Source organism: Rhinolophus sinicus, linkage group LG05, assembly GCF_036562045.2.
Source record: "Rhinolophus sinicus isolate RSC01 linkage group LG05, ASM3656204v1, whole genome shotgun sequence".
Lineage (NCBI taxonomy): Eukaryota > Metazoa > Chordata > Mammalia > Chiroptera > Rhinolophidae > Rhinolophus > Rhinolophus sinicus.
Genome location: NC_133755.1, coordinates 134,944,205 through 134,971,809, shown reverse-complemented (window position 1 = coordinate 134,971,809; position 27,605 = coordinate 134,944,205). Strand labels below are relative to the sequence as shown.

Sequence of the window (27,605 nt, the reverse complement as noted above, 5' to 3'; positions counted from 1 at the left end):
TCGCAAATATATATTAGTAGTCTTTTCAGAATTTTGGGATTTGGGATTTGGAGGCAGCCTCAAATATTTTGGTCTTTATCTTCAATCACATTATGTGACAAGTTTAAAAGTGCAGGCAATATTATTTGTCTTGAAAAATACTGCCCTATATATTGGAAATGTAGGCAGATAGGAGGGGTTTTCAGATAAAGGGGTAGTCCCTTTGTTCTGAGGATTGATTTTGAAATCTGAAGTTCACAAATGAAAGCTTATACTACAAAAAATACTTCTGGTTTCAAACTATTAGCAATTTTCAGGGTTAAATAAGCCAATAAGATTTTCAAGAAAGTTTATTTTTGTCCAATTTATCCCCCTGGGGAAATCAAGATAACCATTTTTCCTTTATTTTATTGGGTTTAAGCAACCATGTGAAAAGCTATGTAATCACTGAGTAAATATTGACCATGTAATTATAGAATAAAAATTATGTTATGACACAATAAGTAGCAGTTAGTTATTTCTGCCTCCTGAACTATCTTCTGGTTATGTCCGAGTTAAATGGTGATTATGTTTCTAATACCTTTCAATAGTCTTTCCAAATATTCTACCTGCTGATAGAGTTGATAGATGGTAATGTTTTCTAAATTATGTTCTCTTGTGTGTCAACCTAATTTGGTTCTCTAATATTTTTATAAGGCTAACCAAAATAATACTCTTTAGAATGTTTTATAAATTTGAAAGAACTTTCACACATACCTCCTGTCTGGAGGCAATAAATAGATTATTATTCCAACTAAAAAATCCTAAAGTCCAGAAAAATTACCAGCCTTGTTCAAGTTCATGCAGTTGAACCTTCCAGATGGGGGATGATATGTAATTTTCTGATTCTTTGGCCAGTGCTATTTCTCTTTATTCATGCTCCATCTGTAGCAAACATGTACAGATTAACTATTGTGTGTCAGGCACTGTGCTAGGGGGCTGAGGATCTGCTACACCTACAAATATTGTGTAGGTTATGGGCTGAAGGGGAGGGCAGGGGAATTGGAAGGTTAATGCCAAGCCTATTGCAGAGATCCAGAGTCCAGGACAAAGCACCTAGGGATAGAATGGAATGTAGTATGTGAGGGATCGTTCATAAGATGTTTTATGTACATTTGTCATTATTATTGGCCTTGTATAAGTAGGATTACCAACTGTAAAAGAACAACCTTAGCCAAGCAGGGGCTTACTTAACTCAAGTAGTAAGAAGTCTGGAAGTCTAGAGTGCAGGGTGGTATAGTACCTCAACAGTGCAGTCAAGGAGCCAGGGTTCTTCTCACTTCCAGTTATACCATCATCTTTGGGGCCACAGACCTATCTACTGCTAAGACCCACCCCTTCCTAGCTATTGCTTATAATGATTAGAGTTCAGGTGTAGAAGTCTTGGCTTTTTGAAACGTGCAGGACTCAGCATTGTGGGACTCCTAATGAAGTCAGATTGCTGGCTTCCAGCAGAAAGCCTCTCTTTGCAGACTGGTAGCTCTACTCTGGTTTATTCCTCTGTTTTAGGACGTGGCTGAAAATAGCAAGGAGTAAGCAGATGCCAACTTTAGGGAGAATTTCCTTCCCTGTGTTCTAACACTATCTTGGGTGCTCTGCATTCTGCATCCAGTGGGTAACTGGTGTGACCAAGTGTCTCATCAGGGCATTTTGAAGGCCAGCAGCTTCCTAGTTCTCACTGAGCAAATTTCATAGCTCTTACTTCCACCTACCAGATTCTGTGTCCTTCAGAATTGAGATGGCTGTGAGTGACATACATGTGAGCAACGCCCTGCAAAGAACCAGCCTCATGTTCAGATAAAAAGAACGAGAATGCAGAAGAGAGAGCACTGCTTCTATTTTATCAGTCAGAACTGAGTTGCTGTGGGGACAGAGCCAGGAGTGCAGTTTCCAGGCTCTCGGCCTCACGTGGAAAGGTGCTGGCTCAGGTAGTAAATGGCCATCAGCTGTGGCTAGTTGGCTGGCAGCTGTAACCAGTGAACTATTGTCCACTGATATAACTGCTGTGGCTACACTAGCAGCAAAATGGGGGCTAGCGAGAAGATGGTGGCTGAGCTAGCAAGAGTGGATTGCAGTTAGCACGGCAGACTGCAGCTAGCAAGTGAGATTGGTTGGCGGAGAAGTGGACGGCAGGTTGTGGATCGTGTGGCTCCTGCTTCCTGTGTCTTCAACCCAGCTGCCAACGAGAATATAGTGGTATGACCCCCCCATCTATGGCTCCGTGGGTGTTCCTTTTGGCCTCACCATGTCCTGCATTCTTATATGGGGAGCGGGACCAGAGACCCTGCATGACACCCTGCATGATAGTTGCTACAAGGGTTTCTAAGAAAGTGAGGTTTGGAAGACAAAAAGGGGTTAGAATGAAAACTTAGTACCTGCTTCAAACACACAGCATATGAACCTCCTTCTTGTGTTTCCAGTGTTCCTTAGGGCTCAGAAACAGAACCTGAGCTCCACCAATCAGATCCACCCATCCAAGACATTAAACTGAAGAGATGAGCATGATGCAGAATCCATTCTGGTAGGGTGGTGATTGTAACAGCAGTAGTGAAGTGATCTGTACCAGTTGCCCAGAGATACGCAGATCACACAGAAACAACAGTTTTTGCAAGCAGCATCCTGGCCCAGCATTTTGTTGTCTGTGGTGTGAGCTGTTGTGACTGTGCCCTGAGATGGTGGCAGTTGCATCCTGCTAGGATAGGTCGGTGCTGCAGCACAGTTTGGGGCATTGTTCCTGGTTCTCTGATCTCATTCTCTGGCCTTTCTGGGCATTCTCCGAGTTAGCCAATATCATTGAATGAACTCTGATTCTACGTAATCATGATGAACTCGGCTGTTTGCAATCTGGCACTTTGATTGGGAAAAGAATTAGTGTAGCTTCGTGGCGGGTGGAATGTAAGTGGCCCATGGACAAGGAATAAAACATGACTCTTGTTCTAAGAACAGGTAACTAGGAAAATGGTAAGTTCTAATATGAAGTGACACGGAGCAGAATTTGTCAAGTTGAGTGTGACATGTGGCGGGACATGCCAGTGGTAGAAATCGAGCAGATGGGTGGTGATAGGTGTCAAGAGCTTATGAAAGAAGTTAGAGCTGAGCATATATGGGATCTGAGCTAAGCAGCCAGACCCAAAAAGTTTGGGTTGCGTGGGAAGGTTGGTGAGAATGATAAGGTGGACTCAATTTAAAGGATCTCCACTTGGTTTTTTTAAATTTTATTGAAATAACAAATAAGCAGAGGATATCTGAGGTAAGGATACAGGTGAATGAGTCGACTCAGGTTCTAGGTGCCTCCTGGTTTCCTTTTGAAGCTGAGTCCACAATTCAGTGGTCAATGGAGTCGTTGTGGAAAGAGAAATCTTTCAGGTTAGAGAAGGCCAGAGCAGTGTACATACTGTTTTAATGTTTTTAGGCTGGAGTAGTTCTCACATCAGCATGCTAGGGTCTACCTACCACCGTAGAAAGCAATCCTGGCCCTGCCACAGTGATGTACTTTTGGGTCCTGTTTCCTAATGCATCTGTGGCCTTACAGCAGGCCTGGCCCTGGTCCTTCAGAGGAGTCTAAGTATTTTGTTCAGCTGAAGTAAACAGATATCCTGACATTAGAAGATAAGGCTGCAGTAATCAGCTTAAGACCTTGTTGAGGCATTAAACATCAATTAGTTACGAAGAGCACAAGAGCCAGAGCAAAGAGCATCTCTATTAAGCTGGCAGGGTCTGTAAGTCTTGGACAGCAGAAAAGGGATGGTTGCAGTGACCTCCGGGCTTAATTGGTGAGGCTCATAGTTTTTCACTTTGATTCACTAGTGGCATATCTAATAGCATCGCTAGAATATGCTAAAAGAGATAAAGCCTGCAGCTAAATAGTTCCGGTTAAAATATGAAAGAGGGCCTGCATTGTCCAATTGGGATATGGGGTCGGCATACACATGGCAACATTTTTAGGTGAAATGTCAGGAGTCCGTAGAGTGAAGCTTCATTCCTACACCTTCTAATGATTTTTGTATGCTTTTCAGAGATGTTTCTCAATTTAATCCCTGGAAAATTGCTTACGTCTTTCAGATTAGCAGAGTGAATTCAAATTAGGTTTCACATTTTGACAATGGGTATGGAAGAGCTTGGCTAACTACTTACAGTCTGGGCTCAGAGCAAAGCTACCTTTCTCAGACTCCCTTGCATGTAGGTGTGCTCATGTGTGCAAGTGATGGGGGCCATTTTCAGTCATGAGAGCCTCTCATTCACACATGTCTGCGCTCATGGAAGGAGCCAGGTCCCTAAACCACTACAGGGAGAAAAGCTGCTTGCTGACAAGAACATCTGTGTTGGGCTATGGGTGAGAAATAAACTTCTCTTATGTTGAGCTGCTGAGATTTTGGGGTTTGTGTGTTACCTTAACTAATGCAGACTGTTATAAAAATATCAACAATTGAAAGCTCTGTTTGTGTTTACCTTGACTTTGTGAAGTTCAGCCAGCATTTAGTAAATCACAGAGCTCTACTGACACATCTAATTAATCACCTCGAGTTCTTCTTGTCAGAACTGTTTACATTCTTCTCTGACAGTTGGACTCCATTTCTCTGCCAGGTCTTTTATTCTTCAGCTTTAGGTCCATTGGTCATTTGGGTTTATCTCTAGAGTATAAGAGAGAAACATGGATTAGACGTTTAATTGGGAAAGTTAACCACCTATGTAAGGCTTTTTAAACTACAAGTTTATTTGGGGATCGACATAGAGTGAAAGGATAAACATCAATGGCTGGGCTGAGGCAGGGGTTATCAACACTACCTTTTCACACACCTGTCATCAATTCAAATAGATCTGCCCTAAACTGACACTATTAATGTATCTGTTTTGCAGACACTTCATGATAATAGGGTTTTGAACTCTGCTTCCCAAACTTAGTTTTGGAGAACTAATGATAGCAGTCCATATATTCCACTAGACCCAGGTCTGGCAAACTTTTCCAGTAAAGGCTAGATAGCAAATATTTTAGTTTTTGTGGGCTAAACAGTCTCTGTAGCAACTGCTCAACTTTGCTCCATTCTTGAAAGCAGCCACAATGTGTAAACAAATGCATATGGCTGTGTTCCAGGAATTCTCTTTCTAAAAATATGTGGCAGCACTTTGTTTGCAAATACCTGTACTAGATGTCCAAATTTTATATCTGGATTAAGCCAGTCATTAAGGAGCTTGTACCAGAGGGCACATCTTTGGTTCTTTCGGAATCAGATTTATAGAAGTGTGCTTTGATGTTATATACTCAGGAGGACAGTTGGAGGAGGGGGCCTATTTCATGGGAGTGGGGAAAAGCATTTCAGGCAGGGACACAGCAAGTATATGGGTTCGTGTTGCTGGAGCCGAGATTAAAATTTAACTATGTTAAAACATCAAAAGTGGGCAAAGGTGCTTGTAATTCCTTCATTTTATACTTTAATATCTGGCACTTTCATAATTTTCTTACTTTATCTTATTGATTTCCACTAATCATTGCTCATACATTTAGAGGCACTCACTGTTGTTTTAAAAGGAAAGTATGTAAATACTTTTATCAAAAAATCAGAAAGACACCATTATTGCCTCATGAACTCTCTATGGTTATGTTCAAAACCAAACTGATTCACCACTGTCATAGTTTAATACAGAAGCAGGTATAGTTTGGTTATGGTGAGATTTGGCAAGTTTGTCTTTGTGATAATACACAATCTTTTGGTTTCAGAAAACAAAATTATTTTCTACACGATGGATTTTCTGGGTACTTTTCCTTCCTGATAAATTATTTGTATCTCCTAGAATTCCTGCAGAAATAATTCTTTGTATTTAAGGTACCTTAACAGCAACTGGTACCCAGTTCAGTCTAATGTATTCTCTATGAGACCTGAAAGATAATCAGTGTGAGTACTGGGCAGAGGGTAATGGAAGAAGGGTGTAGTAGTCTATTGTTTCTAAGCATTGACATCACTGTTGGCCTGTCTATTGACAGCATTCACACACTAGGCCAACGAGGGAATGGGCGCGGAGCCTATGCTGCTTTTAAGTCCTGGCTGAAACGCAGTCTTTAAATCACACTCCAAAGTACAATTACCAACAAGGAATTTATATATCATAAAGATGGAGGAAGGCAGAAAATGACTTTCAAAAGGCAGAGTGATCTTTAGAGACATAGTCTACACTACTCCTAGGAAGCCCTGATAGTATCATCTTGAGAAAGCACCCTGATGCAAGAAGCTGCCACTCTTACCACATTTTACCTCATTGGTTCTAGTTCCAACTTAGCTCAAGTAAACAGACTTCATTTTACTGTGAGTATTCTTCAGAGAACCAAAATATTCCAAAATATTGTTTTATTTTTTTCCAGGGGAGGGGGTGGGAAGCTATAGGGGTATAGGGGTTTAGGGTAGATCTAAGGAGTCTATTCTCCAAAGACCATTCTGGTATAACTGTACTTTAAAACCACTTGATTATAATCACAAAGGAAAAAAACAGTGATGTACTGTGTTGGTGCTGAAGATAAACTGTTGACCAGACAGAAAGTCTTCCCCATGCCAAACTGAGCTACAATGACAGTGCCTTTTATTTCTCCCAGGAAAGAGTAATATACTTGGTCCCTGTAATACACTAACCAGTTTGTTCATCCTTTGTTCGTGATAAACGTTTTTTTGGAAATATGTCTCACAAAATAAACCAGCTTTGGGAAGAAGACTGGGAATAGATTAGTCTCTAAATAAGTCTCAATAAACACATCAATGAAATGAAAATGGCAGGAGGAATAAATAACACAATGAGGAATATCTTAAATAAGTACATTTACGTATGATTATTTCAAGTGATAATTACATTAGAATACGTTTGGGGCTGATTTTTCTCAAGGGCATCTGTGTGAAAAACAAACATTTCTGAATTAGAAATGTCATGGAGTAGAAACAAGAAGTAAGAACATGTTTTTGAATATGCAGTAAAAAGATCACCTGCTCCTTTAAAGACCTGACACTGACATTCATCTTAGTACATAAAAGAGAAAATACGCTGAGGATGGGAAATGCAGGAACTATAACAACAGCTGGAGAGATGACTATGATTCTAAGGGATTGCTTGTGTGTAACACCAGTGCTCCACTGAATTTGGCGGGAAAGTAATTTGCAGAATTAAGACTGCAGCATTAGTGTTGTGTTCTCTTATTGAAAAATGTCAACAGCTCATTGAATGCAGGGAAATTTCAGGTATTTTATTTTGCAGGAAGCCAATGTAGTAGCTGCAAAAGTAATATTACCAAGATGAAATGCATTAGGGAATGTGAGCAGCACAGGTTGATATATTAGTTTGAGATATTCAGCCAGTCCTGAAAAAGGCAATATGCTGTGTCCCATTTGAATGACAAGTCAGAGGAATTCAAAAGGATAGTAGTCATTGGTTTTGTTATTATTGTTGAGTTGCTTGTCTGTCGTTTTTTTAATTAGCTGTATTCGGCTAATGTATTAGGTTGGTGCAAAAGTAATTGCAGTTTAAAAGGTTAAAAAATAATTGAAAACAGCTCAATTACTTTTGCACCAACCTAATAGTTTCTAAAAAATTATCTTTAATGTAATTTTATACAATTGTAAATTTGGACTCTTTCATTATTCATGGATTTTAAATGATGTATTCTGCATGTCAGACAACCTGTTCAAAGCAGAGAAAAGTAACCTGTACTTTAACTAGTAAGCCAATTGTAAGTATGATGGAAAGATATATAAACAGCACTTTATAAAATTGCAAGAATTTATATATAAATTTAATTTTCTCTGCAAGTGTAGTTAGCATTATTTTTTCCCACTAGTCTGACATACTATTTTTGAGGGAGAAAAAAAAAAGTTTTTGCTACCATAGCAACAGTATCCTTCTTTTGCTTCCCATCACAAACCGTAGTTTCTGAGCATAACTAGGAAAATTGAAATGTGGGTTGCTCAAAATGATAAGCCAAGCATAGTAAGCATTCATCTAAATGAATATTTGTGTCATTGTTCTTGCACTCATGGTAAGACTGGAACTTTCAAGGTCAACCTATTTGTTCATAGTTTTCACAGCAGCACTCATAAAAGATTATTGCCACTTACTGGGCAACTACTCTTTTCACTAAATGTCTTATTAGCATGATTTTCCAAAGACGATAGGAAATTAAAACACTCCATAGTACAGTTTATTTTATGGTGTTGAGGAAATGTAATACAAAAGAAGGGCACACATTTGAGTGAGTTTTAGAAAAGAAATGATCTGTTACTTGACCGGGAGTGTGTGCTGGGGGAGGAGGCATAACAAAGGCTTTTATAGAGAGGCTGATGGAGCTCATTCTATTATTTGTTTCAGGGGGGACTCTGAAATGGTGCTTCTCTCTCTGATGCCCTTGCAATAACAATATTATTTTTATTTTCCTTGATCTCTCACAGCCTGTGGATATTTCAGCTTGCAAGGTAAAATATGTTTTTGTTCCATGGCTAGCTTTTCAAATCTTCTCTGGCTCTGCTATGGCAGTAGATAAAAACAACGCAGCCTTTGTTGCCCTTTGGCACTGCCTCACACCTCCTCTCCCTTCAGGTTTTTCTTAATCTCTGTCTACACTGACGTTAGATCTGGGTCTTCTTTGCCTAACCCTGTTGGATGGGCAATCAGATTCCACACTGGCTAGCCAGCCCTGACTTGGCACTTGCCCCAAGTAATGCATTTGGAAGACCCTTCCCTCACCTACTGAGGTAATCTTGGACAAACTGCAGTGTCCTCACCAGGCCTTTGGGACACCATCCTGCTGGAGTCTGCTGTGGTCTCTGGGTCTGGCTTGTCTATGGAGGAGCATAGAGACATGTCCTTATGTGCCTCAGACTGACCTGGACCTCACAGCAGATTTGCTTTCTTAAACAGATGGCTGTATGCTTTTCTGCCTTGTCAAGGACATATCTTGCTACATTTGACAAATTCAAGGCTGCTTCACAGACAGAACTAATGAACCAGGATAAACTGAAGTTTACTTTCTTATCCTTCACTATACTCAGGGTTCAAAATGATCATTCAATTCCACCTTAGTATGACTACCTGTCCAGGGAGATGTTTGTTGTTCTTAACTATTGAATTGATTCTCTATGTCAGAATTAAAGGAGTGCCCAGATGCTAGTTTGAGGATTTTGGTCATATGGCAGCAGGAATTGGCTTTTTACATGGCTGCTTTAATAGGACTAATTAGATCCACAGGAAAGGCTTTGTAGTATCAAAATGCCCTCAGTTTGGGTCACACAAAAGCTTTAATTGCCACCTCTGTCACTTACTAGGTGTATCACTTTGGGTAAATTATAAAGCTCCTTTGAAATGGAGATGTAATACTTATGCCAGGGTAATCTGAGATGCAAATGACTTCACTAGAGCAGTCTGTAGCATAGAGGACATACTCATTATATTACTTTCTTTTCTCTAATAGCACTGAAATGGACTTGAATGGAGTTGCAGAGTAATTGTGTGTTAATATGCTTCCCTTTTCTTTCTATAATATTAGAGTAGCCTTCATTTAACGAACTTTATTCAAGATGGAGCAGTACATGTGGAAAATGCTCAAATATTATTGGGTTGACTTAAAAAAATGGAAATAAATTGATTCCTAATTTTTATATCAAAATTACTCAGGCAGCTGTGGAACCTAAAGAAAAATAAATGTGATACTACAGCCTGAAAAAATGAACAGGGTGGAGATCTTGAATTCCAATTCCATTGGCCTAATAACTCTATAGGCAGAACAGGGAATGTCTGAGAATTGTAAAATGGCTGGCCTATGGCATGGCCAGTCCATTCCTTTCAGTCTTCTAAGAGTTGATGTGAGTTGAAGCCAGATCAATTTGGCTGTGGCAATTGGTATTGATTCTGTAGACAGGCAAAAAGAATGGATTTGCTATGTCACAGAATAGTTCATTTGCTTCTTCTAGATACTATAGTAGTCTAGGAAAAATTGCACTGTGGTGAGAGTCAGGAAATGAGGCCTCTTCTTCTGATCCTTTCTTATATCTTTATCTTGCCCTGTGGCCACCAGCTAGACAGCTCGGTGTAGATGCTCTCATGGAGCATTTGAATGTGTTCCTGGACTCATCTCTCTGAAATTACTTCCTACTCGTCCTTAGGGGCACTGGCATGTAAGCTGGAATGTTCAACATTTTCTTTCATGTCCCTCTCTCCTTTTTCTGCCTCCTTTTCATCCTCCACCCCCTATTCCAATCATGTACAACTTCGTATTTTCCTTAGGAACATATCTCAGTTCTTAACCAGGGTTTTCTGTACTGTCTGCCAGTCTTCTTGTCTGTTCTGGAAAACATTTATTCTACTTGCATTCCTGTTGGATACTGCCACTGGTTTTCTCTTTTTAAATGCTGCTTTGATTATTTCATTTCCTGACGTAGAATCTTCCCAGCTCTGTACATTCATGCCTGTTGTAGCACCTTTAAGAAACTCTTCAGTGTGGGCGACTATAGAAGATGGGCATTTCACTTTCTGTACCTTCTTGGCAGGCTTGGGTGACAGAGATAGAGAGCAGTCCATCAAAATGCATGTTTCTCCTTTAAAGCCTGGAGTTGTCACTGAGAAGTGACAACTAGGCATGAGCTACATTTTCCAGTATCTGCTTAAATCCAAGTATGGCCATTATCTAGTACTTACCAATGCTATGTGAACAGAAGTAGTGTGTGTTTGTTCCAGGCCTTGGTGCTTGAGCAGTGGTATATCTTTCCAGATTCTCTCTTTCCTTCTGTTGGCTGGATGAGAAGACTGAGGACTTGGGTGATAGTGAGACTCTAAGATGGAATGACCCTAGAAAACTGAATCATGTGTGGAGGAAAGACACCAACTAGGAATATCTGCATTGAACGGTTACATGAGCAGAAAATAAATTTGATGGTTCCATACCACTGAAATTTTGAGGCTCCCTACCACCACACCTTTATCTATATCTTTCCATCTTCCTCAAAAACCCTGTTCATCCCTCTCTATTATTCTCAGCTTTACTACATTTACAGATGCAATTCTAGCTGCACTGCTATTAAGCCTTTCTTAATTATCTTTGAATTTCTTCATTACTTATTTTTCACAGTGCTATTTGGTTTTTCTATAGTAATTATCTTTTTTTTTAAAAAAAAATTCATACAACAATTATATTAATAAAAGTAAAGTCTACTATGTTTTCAATTGATAGTGGAGCCAAAGTAAAAAAATGTGTATCTTTTGTTTCCTTGAAATTAGTGTGAAGGCAATGTATATGTCTTCTACATCACTGTATTCTTCAAAATGCCTGGTGTGTGGAATATTATTATTTGATGTGTTTTGATTTTATTTCTCAGAGTTGCAAATTTTTTTTGAGAATAAATGTGCTAATTTAATCAAGTATACCAAGCACCTTAATAAAAGACTCCAAGTCTTTGATTTCCAAAATCAGTGAAGATGCTGCCTCCCAAATTGAAGAGAAAGGTTCATTTAGACTACTTCTTTGGAGCAGGCTTGGTAAATCCCCTTAATTCCATCTCCTGGTTGGGCATCTAGGTGGATTTTACCTAAAGCCTACATGGCTAGAACACAATGAAGATATGACACTCTCTGTCCTTATGCAAAAGATTCAATTTTTTACTAAAAGAAGATCCATATTTTCCCCCCTTTAGGTAGAGTTCAGCATTAAGGCATGAATAGAACAGTTGAGTTCTTCTAACTTGGGGTTAAAAAATATCAGATTGTTTCCCAACTATTATTAAAACTAAAGTAGGAGGTAAAAACCTGAGAATGATGAAGTCTAATGCTTGCTGAGTTTCCTAGTTTTATGGTATTTTGGATACCAATACCCTCACATCAAAATGACTAGATAATGACTCATACTTACTCTTTCCATTTAATAATATCACTCCTTCTTTCTTTTTCCTTTTAATAGACTTTTGTATTTTTACTTTTTTTGTTGGCTGTCATTGAAAAATAATTTCTTTTTCATAAGAAGAACCATGTGAACTTTTTCAGCATAAATGCTAAGAATGTTAGAAAAAAATGTTATAATTTAATTATGCAGAGGCTATGCCAAGCAATGTATGACTGAACAATGGTCTAGTTTAAATTTGGATAAACTACACTCTAGGTAGAGCATTCTTTATAACTGAAATGTCAGAAAGATATATTTACAATAAAATTGACTAATGGAGAAAGTGGAATATAAAATAAACTCATCTTTAGTGTAGCCATATTGGTATAATATAAAATTCCAATAAAATAGTCAAAAAGGAGACAAATTTGATTGATTGTTAATGTATTAGAGTCAAAAGTAAACTTTAATTCCTCATATTTTCTTTTTAATCAGGATAATAGCAGCATTGTGGATTAGAGGAAAGTCATTTTGTAGTGGTATGCCCAAAAGAGTTATTGATAGTATAATAATCTAATAAGGAATAAAATGGAAAGGTCTTTGAAAAGACCGCTAGCTGCCTGCCTAAGAATTAGATGCATTCTAAAATGAATTTTGTCTATGATGCAACAAGATATGTAGCAAACAAAAAACAGAAAATCAAATTTGGGGAGGAGGGTACTTTTTTTTTCTTTCTCTGAAATATACCTGACTCAATTTAGTTTATGGATGGTCTAATCAGAATAGTAAAGTTCTCAAAATATTGTTTATACAGAATTTATCTGGGCTGGAGTCATATTGAATAAAATTGTTTTTGTTTTGTTTGTTTAACTTCTGTAAAATTAAAAATTAGCAAATTTGATTTTTGAAAATAAATTACAAAACAGTTGAGAGACAATTGCTGTTGAGTTGAAGAAACAGACTGCCAGAAGTATCGTCACTAAATTATAAACTCCTAGAAAAAGAACAGGTACAGAAAGGACCTCATTGTGATTTAGTAAAGTTATTGCCCATTGGTAGCAATCGAGCCAATGTGCCTAACTGATACTTAATAAAATGAACCAATTTGTTGTGCTCTGAAGGAAAAATAACAATTGTTCATGTCTAAAGTGGTATGTTGAAAATTCAGATTTATATCCTTTCAAATATTTTATTACTTTTTACTAGATGGCGAGTTTTGCCCCATCTTCTAATATTTACAACCTAATTAATTACTATACAGATGGTTCCCGACTTAATGATAGTCCGACTTATGATTTTTTGGCTTTATGATGGTACAAGAGCAATATGATTCAGTGGAAACTATACTTTTAATTTTTAATTTTGATCTTTTCCAGGCTAGTGATTTACTGTACAATAATCTCTCCTGATGCTGGTCATCGGCAGTGATCTGTAGCTCCCAGCCAGTCACGCGATCAAGAAGGTAAACAACTGGTACTCTACAGTGTACTTTGTGTTGCCAGCGTCTTTTGGATATGGTGTTTTGTGCTTTCCCATAGCATCACATCTACAACACGCCCAGCATTGTACCAGTGTGCTTTCAGCTGTGTACATTAATTGTGATTACCCATACAACCATTTTCTTTTTCACTTTCAGTACAGAATTCAACAAATTGCATGAAATAGTCAACACTTTGTTATAAAATAGGCTTTGTGTTAGATGATTTTGCCCATCTGTAGGCTAATATAAATGCTTTGAACAAATTTAAGGTAGGCTAGGCTAAGCTATGATGTTTAATAGGTTAGGTGTATTAAGTGCATTTTGATTATTTACTGTATTTTCAGTTTACTGTGGATTTTTTTGGGACTAAGCCCCATTGTAAATCAAGGAGCATCTGTATGAGGTACCAAAAGAGCTCAGAATAGAAAACTCAGTCAACTGCAATTTTTCTTGCTTAAATTAATCTCCAGTACCAAAAGGGGGGGCCACCATTCATCTCTGATCAGTTACTGTCCTTGTAGGTGGAATTTTCATTTTGTGTCAGGCATACCCCAAAGCCACTTTTTCCTTTAAAAATCACATATTTTCAAACATTAGTGCTCCAGTCCTTGAATCATGGCTATACCACGACCCCTGGGATCTCAGTTAATGTGAAAAGAGCCAGTCTTGAAGACCTCAGGAATTATGTAGCCTCAACATGAAATTATTCCAAAAGTTAAATGTCACTAAAATACTTATTATCTGGATGAAGTTTTTCAAACACTTGTTTTTTCAAACCAAGTTCTGTATCAGTCAGGATTTAATCACAGAAGCAGAATATATGCATTTGTATGTATATATACAACATATATACATATATATAAACACTATGTATATCAGGGGTGCCAAAAAAATGTATACCAGTGGACTCTTTGGTCCACGTTGCTCAAGCAGTAGTTCGCTGTAATCAGAAGTGTCTGGATGCTGATAGTAACCACATTGAGCACCTGTTGTAATTGCAGAAGTCAAACGTGACTGGTATTCATCTTTTGTTATGGGTATATATTGTTACAATTTTAATAGTTTTTTTCCTTTCTTAAAATGTGTATATATTTTTTTGGCATCCTCTATATATATAGTGTTTATATGTTATATTATTTTATATTATATTATATTAATATGTATTATAACATAATGTTATATTATAATAAATATATTATAATAAATAATATATTATATTACATTATATTATATTTAACTTTGTTTATTTTATCTTTGTTACAGGGAACTGGCTTATGAAATTGTGGGGCTGGTTAAACATCTCTGTGAGACTGTTGTCTCCACATCTGATGCAGGGGTTTGAAGTCCACAGGGTGGGCAGTTAGGAAGGGAAGATCACTAGCATGCTGGAACCACAAATGCAAACTGGAACCCCAAAACAATGAACTCAAACCCTGTTTCCTCTTGTTTCCTCTGACTTTAGTGACGAGTACATCCTGCAGAAGCCATGGCGTTTTGTCACAGTGTTAAACTCAGACACTTGGCCTGGGAGTCAGAGAAGCTGAAGGAAGAAGATCCAGGGCACATGGTCAACTGCAGGCCTGGAATGTTGCTTCACCAAGCAGGTGAGTTAGCAGATCAGCAGCAACGTGTGTCAACTACAAAAGGGCTGTATCGTTCCTTCTCTTCCTTTGTTTACCCAAGTAGCTCAGCTGGAGAACAAGTAAGTCCCTTCACAAGGAGCTGAAAGAACAGAGTGAAGAAACTGGCCCAGACCAGACAAAGAGGAATGTGAGGTTATTAATATAAAGGAATGCAACAGTGCGTGGTTTATATTCTTAAATAACATTTATTGACATATCATGATGGTGCATTAAGTATTCAGCTCACATCTCTTGCATAGCTCATGCAGAACGTGCTTCTTCATTTAGAGAATGCCTCTGTCTCATTATTGCCGTACCTTTTGTTCTTCTTTGAGTCTCCCCTCTACATTTCATCTGTGGCTAAAGCATGTGAAATCTAGCATATACCTATGTCTTTTTGATGAGTAGAATGTGAAATATTTGACAAAAATTAAAGTCAGTAGTGGAAATAGATTAATCACTAATAAAAAATTTTCACAGTTGCCTTTTGTAATAGGGCTTAAATTTAGTGGCTGGTATTCAGAGAGAAATAAAAAGGAAGCAAATGGAATTATGAAAAGTGGATAGAATTGATTTTTTTAAGCGTAAGGAATTGTGAGAATAGACACAGGCATACTGATGTAAATGCAGCTTCCAGTAAATCTCATTTCTCTTAGCTGTAATTATGAAAATCCTCTTGAGCGTTTCAGTCTGTTGTGAGCTGCTTTGCTGTTTTTCACAACAGAGACAATTTCAGTTATCTTAGAAATCTGGAGCTGCCTTCAGCCCAATGCCCAGAAGACTGCTGGTACCGTGCTCAGGGTCAATTGTTGCTTAAACTACTTTTGGAGTCTATTCAACATGACAAGCAGATCAATCTTTTCAATTCAGAACTGATGAAATTCTACATTTTAGAAAGCATTGCCTGGAGAGTATGAATTCAATAGATTTTTTTTAGGGCCATTTGGTGTTTCTTTTGGCTATTTTACTAGGGCTCCTGTTACTGCAGAACGCTAAACCCATTTGGAACCTTTAAACAGGCTTAGTTCTCTCAATATATGCATATTGTTCCAGAGTATAACGCATTCATCTTAGAACATTGTCTTGTAGTATAACCAAGTATTGACACTGATTGTAAGTAGTTTGCATAGAATAAGGAAATTAACATTATAGCTATATTGACACCTTATTTTTTAAACTTACAAATCGTATGCTGAAGTGTGTATAAATGAAAATGCTAGGGTAAAATATACTATTTCTAGGCTATAGCAAGTAGGATGGAAACTCACATTGTTTACCATTTAGACTTACAATACAATCAAAATGCTTTTATACTTAAGTCATAAGTAATGATACTTAAAAATATATTGGTATAAGAGCAATGCATCTTGGAAAGTATAAGGCAAGTAGGCAGCAGCAGGATAAATGACACCTGCTATGTAATAAACTGTGAAAAAAACCCCTTGATTTCTGTCTTTATGTACTTAAGAATAATGGCTCATCCTACTTAACAAAAGAATTTATGGAAAAATTTGAATTTTTTGTTATACTTCCTAAAATTGTTTTTAATGGATTTTTTTTTTTTTGTAGACTAACTGCAGGATTTACTCACCTGTTTTCAGCCTGGAAATTGGGCTATTATTGTGTTAAACAGATGCCCCTGAATCTTTGTGATGAGATAGGTTTAGGCAGGAAACAAAGGACAGCTACCTGCAATCCTGATGGAAGAGTTGCCTTAATAAAAAAAACCCTTTTCTGTATTTAAAGATATCAGAATAATGTTGGGAAATAGAAAATATTACAATAAAAATTCCTTACTGATGTGGGTAGTGCCGTCCAGTAGCCCATGCTAAAATAAAGCTGAGTGTCTACACAGTTGCTCCATTAATCCAAATGCTACCCTGTTTCCCCGAAAATAAGACCTAGCCAGACCATCAGCTCTAATGTGTCTTTTGGAGCAAAAATTAATATAAGACCCGGTCTTATTTTAATATAATATAAGACCGGGTATAATATAATATAATATAATATAATATAATATAATATAATATAATATAATATAATATAATACCGGGTCTTATATTCATTTTTGCTCCAAAAGACGCATTAGAGCTGATGGTCTGGCTAGGTCTTATTTTCAGGGAAACACAGTAAATCCCTGAATCTGGCATTGGCATTTTAGTAAATGGAAAGAGATGGGAAACACCTTTGGCTGGGCCACATATTGGAAGGCACTGTATGAATTTAGTGATACACAATATTTAACTGTGCTTATTTTTAAAAGCTTGTCTTTTTAACATCAGGTATCTTGATTGTGAAGCTCATGGAACATTATAACGTTTTTGACAGAAGTACTAGTGTTGTTTGCTCTCTATTATATTTAAAGTGTCATTAAGAAAGGTTTAAATATGTGTCTAACACAATCCTCCTGCCTGTAGAGAGATCAGAGATGTGCTACAAGCCTGGTTTCCAGCAGGAGAGAATGCTCTGAACCATTTTTATACTCTGCATTTCGGTGGGTTGATGATTTGGCTTCTCTGGCTGCTGAGGCTGCAAAAAGGAGTGAAGAGAACTAACCAGCCACTAAATTTTGAAACACTGAGGAGGTCAGAGGAGCCGGGGTTATTATCATCTCTCAGTGAGCACATAAAGCATTAAACTTTTTTGGTTTCATTTTTGTGACAGAGATTTTTACAAGAACATAAAATAAAAACCTCACAAATTCATGCTGCTGACAATGATTATAACAGGACCAGGGAATGGTATAAATGTCAACATTTCTTGAATCAATTTGAAGATTGTGATCTTGCAGACCTTCACAGACACTGCAAATGATTACAGTAGAATTTCCCCATTTATGATGATATTATTGGACGAGGTGAAGGGATTTCAATATCACACCTGACAAAAACGAATTTTACACTCACCACCAAATTCAGAGAAGTAATAGATTGTCACAGAATTGAGGCTTGTTTCTGAATCCTCCTACAAAATACATAAAGCAAGCCCAGTAATTTTCAAAGACCCTCCTATAATAACATTGTGGTTCAAATTAACCTCAGATTAACTTTTTGATGATTTAAAAAAGCTTATTAAATCTTTCTGTAGCAGTTGCACATGTTATTTGAAAATTTTAGTTAGCTTCTCTGTACCACTGGTTTTTCCTGGACTTTTTTTTTTTTGGCTATAGAATAATGTCTTTGTGTAAAATATCCATGCCTTCTTTGGTTATTGAGACCAAGTAGATTATTTTTAACCATGTGATAGAATCACCAGATTGATAACAGTCTGGGTTTTGGGTCCAATTTTTACCAAGTAGAAATTAAACACAGCTTAAAACAGGCACAAAAAAGCAGAGAGTGTACGTTGTCCTAAATATCTACATCTACAATTTCTTAAAAGGAGGCATTTTTAAACTGTTCCTTCCTGACACTAGAGTTTCTCTGAAGAGTCTAAGGAGCCACTAGGTGTTGCTCTAAGACAGCATCCTATAGATAAACCAACCGACTGCTCTATGGCCTTGAGATTTCATCGGTCATTACGATTTGCTTAAAAATGCTAAGGTTAAATCTGAGACTTAGAAAATTAGCTTTAAATAGTATCATGATCATCTATTACACTGCATAGTGCATATACACATGCTCCCCTCTACCTCTGAAATGCCTTGTAAATGAAAATCAAATATGAAATCCTATGTGATACCCATAGTTGTATCCTTTTAATACCGAAACAATCACTTAAGTATGACAAACACAACTACCTTTTTTGTATACTTAAGCAGTCCCCACCAGTTGATTTGGTTGTTAATCAATGACATTTCTGACCTGAGAAATTGTCCTAGCATCAGGGGAATGGAACCTTTGTTTTAGCTTAGGCTTTTCACCTTATCAAGTAGCTTCCTCAAAGGGACTTTTAGATCTGAGTCCTGTGACAGTCAGTCAGTCTCTCTCTCTCTCTCTCTCTCTCTCTCTCTCTCTCTCTCTCTCTCTCAACCTCTCAGTTAATAATCCAGTAACCCATGCGGTATTCTGTGACATTTGACACACACACGAAATGAGTTTTCTTGGTTCATTGAAGTTTCTCCATAGTTGAAAACTACTCTATGCTCTAGCTTGGCAAATTTAGATTGATCATCATAAAAGCCAGGACTAGAATATTAAAGATGTTGCAATACAAAAATGGGGTGAACTAGAAGAACTTCAGGGAAGATATTGAATAATACCTGGTTTCTGCACAGGAGTTTTTGGTGGGTCTGCATTTTACAGGGCTCTATGATTTTGTGAAGGAGAAAAGGACAGAAATGCTCTTCTGGTAAACGGAACATGGGTATAGCATACAAAATGACCTGCAAGTGTCTCTTTGAGCCTAAATCATTGTTGGTTTCTTATCTTTTAATTAATTTGAAGGAAAATAAAAAATTAAACTATAGTGAATTGTAATTTTGCTTCCATTCCTTTTTTTGTCACAAAGGCTTTTGTAGGCTGTTTTTCAAAAGACATAGTAAAAATTCCCTCAACACCATTTTTGACTGCATCTTTGTCTAAAATCAACCATTGAGTCAATCCGTCAAGAATTTAACTTTGTTCTTGCCAAGGAAATAGGTCTGTTGATCTAATACCTTTTATATCATCGATGATTATGATATATCATCTATTAATACAGTTTTTCTGAAGAATTATAAAATAGAAAATTTACAACTTAAAAAACATCAGAGCTATAAACATCTTACATACACAGTTGCCTCTGAGTGAAACATTTAGACTGAATTTGTACATACAAACCTTATTAATATATTTGAGGTGAAAAACTTGAACAGAAAAATGTACAAGTTCTTGTTTATCTTGGAATTTGCCTGTGATGAATACCTTTTGAAGTTCAAGAAGTTTGTCACAGTAACATGGTTATTAAGGAAACAGACTTAGAACCAGGGCGCTTGGGTTCGAATCGTGACTTTTCCATTTTCCTTTTAAAAGATTTTTTATTAATATATAGCTAACATAAAATATTACATTAGTTTCAGGTGTATACCACAGTTATTCAACATTTATAGACCTAAAGAAGAGATCACCGTAAGTCCAGCAGCTATCTGACACCGTACACAGAATAACCCCTCTAAATTTCTATTTCTCAACCATTAAATAGGGAAAACTATCACACTCATGGTGCTATTGTAAGAATTACAAAACGTATGTGCCCATATGATGGAAAATGTACAATAAACATTACATTGAACTTTGTCTTTCTGTCTACCCTTGTATTTGGTTTCAAGGAGATTCAAGTGTTCTCCAGTAGTGATGATTGCAAATAACTGAAATTTATCTCTTTTAAAGCAACAAACACCTTTTATGTTTTACTTTTTTTACATGGAAACCTATTACAATATAGTGTATATTTTCAAGATTTGCTGACCTGAGTATACTCAGCTTGGTTTAACCATTTCTAGATGACTTAGAACCAACAGAATAGAGACACGTTATAATATTCTGGCTTGTGTAAGATTATCTTTCAGGCATTACTGCACAATGAGGGATCTTTGTCTTTTTATTAGGGCATACCATGTTGGTACACTTTTTGTGTTCCTGTTTTTGCTTTGTAATATTTTTCTATCTTTTCTCTTATATGGATGATGATTGGAAATGAGACTGAGAAGAGAAGTGAGATGATGTGCATAGCATGTAATATACCATTGGGGGAATCATTCCTCTGTTTGGGAAGCAGGAGCAGGGATCTGGTGAAGGGGATGAGGTTGGTACATAAATTCTCATTTATCTTCACTGCTACTCATAGGCATTTTTTGCTCACCTGAGTGTTGACTGAGTTCTAGATGATGCAGGTTTGGTAGGTGCTACCTCTCAGTCAGTGAAGTGTTACATTTTCTTTTCTTGCTGGACCAAGTGTGAGACTTGACATGCCACGTACTAAACGTGAAGACATAACTGTTGCCTAGAAATGCTACTTGTCCGTCTTAAGCTCCAGTACCCCATCATTTGAACCTAACTTCCGCTATTCAACCATCTTACGTCCATCCTTCCTCTCTTGCTTTTCTCAAACCTCTTTGAACTCCCAGGACCTTGACCCTTCAATTTTTCTTCCTCAGCAGCTTCTTTTGTTTCCATTTCCTTCACTAGCCATAACACACGACACAATCCCACTGCTAAAACTGCATTATTAAAACAATAACAACAACAAAAAACAACCAAAAAACCTTTTCTCTCTTACTTATCCCCTTCATACTTTTATTTCACTCACTTAAATTATTTCAACTGTATATCAGTGCAATTGTTTTTACAACTTGGCTATCAAGCAGTATGGAGGTGAGAGACAGAGGTGCAGGAAACAAATCTAAGAGATCTAGAAAATTATACAGATTGGGGACAGTAAGGACAGTAAGAACTTCAGGGACCATCGTATCCTCCCATAGCCTCTTCACTCCAGCAAAGCATTTCACCTCCTACTTCTTAGAGAATGTAGAAGTTATCACAAACTTCAATTTTTTGAGTACTGTCAATGCCCATTTATTTTCTTTGTTTCCTTCTTTTCTATGAGTTTAATGGATGAGTTCTCTCTTTTCCTGCCTAAAACTGTCCTCCCACCTGTGCTCTTCATACCATTTCCTTTTGCTCTCTCAAGCAATTCAACCCATCAGTATTATACTCTCTCACCACTCTTATCAATTCGTCCTACTGGATCCATTAGGAAACATTTCTTTCTCTTGGCTCCCACTGGCCAAATCTGGGTGAATTTGAGAATCAAAAGTAATGAGGGTAGCCTGTAGAATAAAATAAAAGATCCATCAGTCCAAATTGATTTAAATAAAAACATGAAAAAATGAATAAATAGTGGAGAAAAAAACTCTTGTGTTGTCAAGAAATAGAAGACAAAATTGAATTCGAAAATCATAGTTTGGCAGTCATATTATTAATTGACTAAGGATCCGCTATAGATGCAAAAACTAGCAGGTGAATGTTTTTAGGAGTAACGGGATATTTACATAGTCTCAAAGAATTTTCCCATAAGATACTTATTAGTTTTAATTAGTAGCTTTACAGAGGAGAGAACTGACACACACCACCCTAAATAAAAGATTACAGTTAACATCTCCAGCAATGGGACAGATAGATGTCTGCACTTCCTAATATGATACAATGAGAAGCACACAACCTTATTTTCTGCTTGTTCTATAAAAAATGAATAACATGAATTTTATGGTGAAACAAGCTTAGCCAAACCTAAATCAAGAGACAGTTTGCCAAAATAACTGGTCTCTAATAAAAAATGTCAAGTCCTGAAAGAGAAAGAATATGGAGCTTCCAGATTAAAGGAGAATAGAGAGATATGGCAACTAAGTAAAAGCACTATGTGATTCCAGATTGGAGCCTGGACTAAATTTTGTCTTGTTTTATTTTGCTAAAAGGTCATTAAGTGGCACACGTGGGAGAAAATTTACATTAGGTCCTTTGATTAGATAATAATATTGTATTGGTGTTTTTTTGCCCCAGCTTTATTGAGATATTATTGACATATAACATACATAAGTTTAAGTTGTAAAATGTAATGATTTGACATACATATATATCACGAAAAGATTACCACAATAAGATAATATTTCTATCCTCTCATATAATTTCATTTTTTGTTTGTGGCAATAACATTTAAGATTTACTCTCTTAACAACTTTCAGGTATATAATATAGTATTATTAATTATAGTTACCAGGTATACATTATATCCCCAGAATTTATTCATCTTATGGCTGGAAGTTTGTAGTCTTTGACCAATATCTCTCCTTCCCCCCACCCCGCACTGCCCAGCCACTGACAACCAACATTCTATATTCTGTTTCCATGAGTTCAACTTTTTGATTCTACATATATGTGAAAACATACAATATTTGTCTTTCTCTGTCTGACTTATTCCATTTAGCATAGTGTCCTCCAAGTTCATCCATGTTGTCGCAAATGGCAGGATTCTCTTCTTTTTTAAAAGCTGAATATATATATATATATATATATATATATATATATATATATATATATATATATGCATGCCCATATACCATAGTTTGTTTATCCATTCATCCATCAATGGATGCTTAGGCTGTTTCCATGTCTTGACTATGGTGAATAATGCTGCAGTGAGTATGGGGGTGCAGATATTTCATCAACATAGTGATTTCATTTTCTTTGGATATATATCCAGAAGTATGATTACTAGGTTATATGGTAATTCTATTTTTAATTTTTTGAGTAACCTCCATATTGTTTTCCATAATGGATGTACCAACTTAGATTTTTACCAACAGTGCACAAGGGTTCCCTTTTCTCCACATCCTTGTCAACACTTGTCATTTCATTTTTTGATGATGGGCATTCTAACAGGTGTAAAGTGATAGCTCATTGTGGTTTTGATTGCCATTTTCCTGATTAGTGATGTTGAGCATATTTTCAAGTACCTGTTGGCAATTTCTATGTCATCATGGAGAAATATATATTCAGGTCATTTGCCCATTTAAAAAATTGGATTTTTTTTTTTTTTTGCTATTGAGTTGTATGAGTTCCTTATATGTTTAGGATATTAACTCCCTATTGTGTATATGGTTTGCAAATATTTTCTCCTATTTCATAGCTTGCCTTTTAATTTTATTGATGGTTTCCTTTGCATGAAGAAGCTTTTAAATTTGATGTAGTCCCACGTGCTTATTTTTGTTCTTGTTACTTGTGCTTTAGGTAGCATATCAAAAAAAATCATTGCCAAGACCCATGAAAGGAGCTTTTTTTCTATGTTTTTTTCTGTATTCTTATAGCTGTTTTATAGTGTTGGGTCTTACATTTAAGTCTTTACTCCATTTTGAGTTAATTTTTGTGAATGATATAAGATATGGGTCCATTTTATTCATTTGCATTTGAATATTTAGTTTCCCAGCACCATTTATTGAAGAGACTATCCTTTTCTCATTTAGTATTCTTGGTTCCCTTGTCAAATATTAGTCAACTGTATATGTGTAGATTTAATTCTGTGCTCTTGATTCTATTCCATTGGTCTAATGCTGGTACTATACTCTTTTAATGCTGGTACTATACTGTTTTGATTCCTATGGCTTTGTACTATAGTTTGAAATCAGGCTGTGTGATGCCTCTTGCTTTTTCTTTTTTTAATCAAGCCTATTTTGGCTGTGTGGGGTCTTTTGTGATTTCATATGAACAATTTTAGAATTGTTTTTTCTATTTCTGTGAGAAATGCCATGAAATTTCGGTAGGGATTGCCTTGAATTAATAGATGGTTTTCAGTAGTTTGATTTCAGTAAATTGATTTTAACAATATCAATTCTTCTGATCCATGAACAAGGGATATCTTTCCATTTATTTGTGTCCTTTTCTGTTTTTTTCATCAATGTCTTACAGTTTCAGTGTAGAGATCTTTCACTTCCTTGGTGAAATTTATTCCCAAGTATTTTATTATTTTTGATGCTATTGTAAAAGACATTGCTTTCTTTAATTTTTTTTCAGATAGTTCATTGTTAGTGTATAGCAATGCAAATGATTTTTATGTTAATTTTGTATTCTGCAGCTTAACTGAATTCATTTATTAGTTTTAACATTTTTTTGTAGCGTCTTTAGGAATTTCTCTATGTAAGGTTATATCATCTGCAAACAATTTTACTTCTTCCTTTCTGATTTGGATGCGTTTATTGCTTTTTCTTGTTTAATTGCTCTGACTAGGATTTCCAGTACTATGTTTAAAGGAGTGGTGAGCCTGGACACCCTTGTTTTGTGTCTGATCTTAATAGGAAAACTTCCAACCTTTGACTGTTAGTATAATGTTAGTGGTGGGCTTGTTATATATGGTTTTTACTACGTGTAGGTATATTCCATCTATACCCAATTTGTTGAGAGTTTTTATCATGAATGGATGTTAAGTTTTATCAAATGATTTTCTGGCATCCTTGAGATGATCATATGAATGTGATTCTTCATTCTATTAACATGGTGTCATGTTTATTGATTTGTGTATGTTGAACCATCTTTGCATTTCTGGAAACAATCCCACTGGAGGATGGTGTATGATCCTTTTAATGTTTTGTTGAATTTGGTTTGCTAGAATTTTGCTGAGAATTTGCACATCTATATTCATCAGGAATAGTGGCCTGTAGTTTTATTTTCTTGTGGTATTCTTATTTGGCTTTGGTATCAGGGTAGTGCTGGTCTTGTGAAATGAAGTTGGGAATGTTCCTTTCTCTTTAATTTCTTTTTTTGAAATGGCTTGGTTTTAATTCTTCTTTAAATGTTTGCTAGAATTTACTATTGAAACCAGCTCGTCCTAGGCTTTCTTTTTTTTTTTTCTTAATCAGGAAGTTTTTGATTACTGATTCAATCTCTTTAGTCATTTTTGGTCTGTTAAATTTTATATTTCTTTATGAGTTAGTCTTTGTAAGTTGTATGTTCTAGGAATTTATCTATTTCTTTTAGGTTGTCCAATTTGTTGACATGTAATTGTTCATGATAGTCATTTGTGATCCTTTGTTTTGTGTGGTATCTGTTGTAGTGTCTCCTCTTTCATTTCTAATTTCATTTATGATTTCTCTCTCTTTTCTTCTTGGTAAGTCCAGTTAATGGTTGGTCTATTTTTTTTTTTAAACTTTTCAGAAAAAAGGCTCTTAGTTTCATTGATCTTTTTAATTGTCTTTTTAGTCTTGATTTCATTTATTTCTGCTCTGATTTTTATCCCTTCCTTTTACTACATTTGGACTGAGTTTTTTTTTTCCCCCTAGTTTATTTTGATATAAAGTTACGTTATTTGTGATCTTTCTTTTTTCTTATTGTAGGCATTTATCACTATAAGCTTCCCTTTTGCTACGTCTCATAAGTTTTGGTATATTATATTTCCATTTATGTTTGTTTGAAGATTTTTTTTTTGACTTTCATTTTGATTTCTTCTTTGGCTTATTTGTTGTTTAGGAGTGTGTTGGTTAATTTCCACATATTTGTAAATTTTCCGGATTTTCTTCTATTATTGATATCTTGTTTCATATCATTGTGGTCAGAAAAGATATGTTATATGATTTCAATCTTCTTAAATTTGTTCAATTTCTTAAATTTAGTAAGATTTAGTTTGTGAGCTAACATACACTAGAGAATGTTCTGTGTACTCTTAAGAAGAATGTGTATGCTGCTGCTGTTGGATGGAATATTCTGTATATGTCTGTTGATATAAAGTATAGTTCAAGTCCATTATTTCCTTACTGATTCTCTGGATGATCTGTCCATTTTTGAAAGTGGAGTATTGAAGTTCTCTACTATTATTGCATTGCTGTCTATTTTTGCCTTCAGATCTGTTAATAATTGTTTAATATATTTAGGTGTTCCAATTTTTGGTTTTGTGTATTTTAAATTGTCGTATTCTCTTGATGGATTAACCCCTTTATCATTATATATCTATATATATCTGTATTTATCTATATCAATATTTATATCATCTATATCTATATTTATCTATATCATATCATATCTATCTATCTATCTATCTATCTATCTATCTATCTATCTATCTATCTATCTAAAATGGTCTTTGTGTCTGGTTACAGCTTTTGACTTAATCTATTTTTGTCTGGTATACATATAGCTACTCTTGCTTTTCATTTGCATGGAATATCTTTTTCCACCCCTTCACTTTGAGCCCATGTGTGTTCTTAAAGCTGAAGTGTCTCTTGTAGGCAGCATATATTTGGGTCTTGTTTTATAATCCATTAAGCCACTCTATGCCTTTTGATTGGAGAATTTAATTCATTTACATTTAATGTAATTAGTGACTTACTAATGCCATACTATTGGTTTTTTTCTGTCTGTTTTGTAGTTCCCTTGTTCCAGTCTTTTCTCTTTTGCTGTCCTTCTTGGTGAATTGATGATTTTCTGAATTGATGATCTGATTCCCTTCTTTTTATCCTTAGTGTATCTACTGTAGGTTTTTGCTTACAATAAGACTTACATAAAAGATCTTATAAATATAACAATATATTTTAAGCTAATAACAACTTAACTTTGATTGCATACAAAAACTCTACCCTTTTACTCCTCCTTTTTATATTTTGTTATTGATGTCACATTTTACTTTTTTTATATTGTGTATCCATTAACAAATTATTGTAGCTATAGTTATTTTTAATACTTTTGTCCTTTAAGCTCTTATACTAGAGTTGTGATTAGCACACTATTATATTACACTATTAGAATACTCTGAATTTGACTATATACTTGCCTTTACTAGAATATTTTCTATTTTCGTTGTTTTGCTTTACTAATTAGTATCCTTTTATTTCCACTTGAAGAATTTTTTGTGTGTTTTTTTGTAAGGCAAGTCTAGTGGTGGTGAATTCCTTCAGCTTTTGTTTCTTTGGGACAGTTTTTACCTCTCCATTCCTGAAAGACAACTTTGTTGGGTACAGTGTTCTTATTTGGCAGTTTTTTTTTTCTTCTATTAGTACTTTGAATATATCGTCCCATTCTCTCCTGGCCTGCAAGGTTTCTGCAGGAGTCTGGCTGGACCTGTGGTAGGCTAGCTCTGAGGTCCTTGTTCAAGTCATGTGCTCACTTTATTCTCCTTCTCTTTCCAGGGTGGATGTCTCTCTTTGTACTGGGTGCCTGGACTTGGGGAAAGGGTAATAGGGTAGTGT

General features: G+C 36.0%; 1 long non-coding RNA gene across 1 annotated transcript in view; it reads left to right on the top strand.

Annotated features, from left to right (window-relative positions):
• Nucleotides 1–13,245: 13,245 nt before the first annotated feature.
• The window catches only part of LOC141571886 (uncharacterized), a 68,440-nt gene continuing 54,080 nt past the window's right edge, over nucleotides 13,246–27,605 (top strand). Inside the window, exons 1-2 of the long non-coding RNA XR_012496941.1 lie at nucleotides 13,246–13,319; nucleotides 14,800–14,941. This is a non-coding gene — a long non-coding RNA (uncharacterized LOC141571886). The remainder of the gene's footprint in view (nucleotides 13,320–14,799; nucleotides 14,942–27,605) is intronic.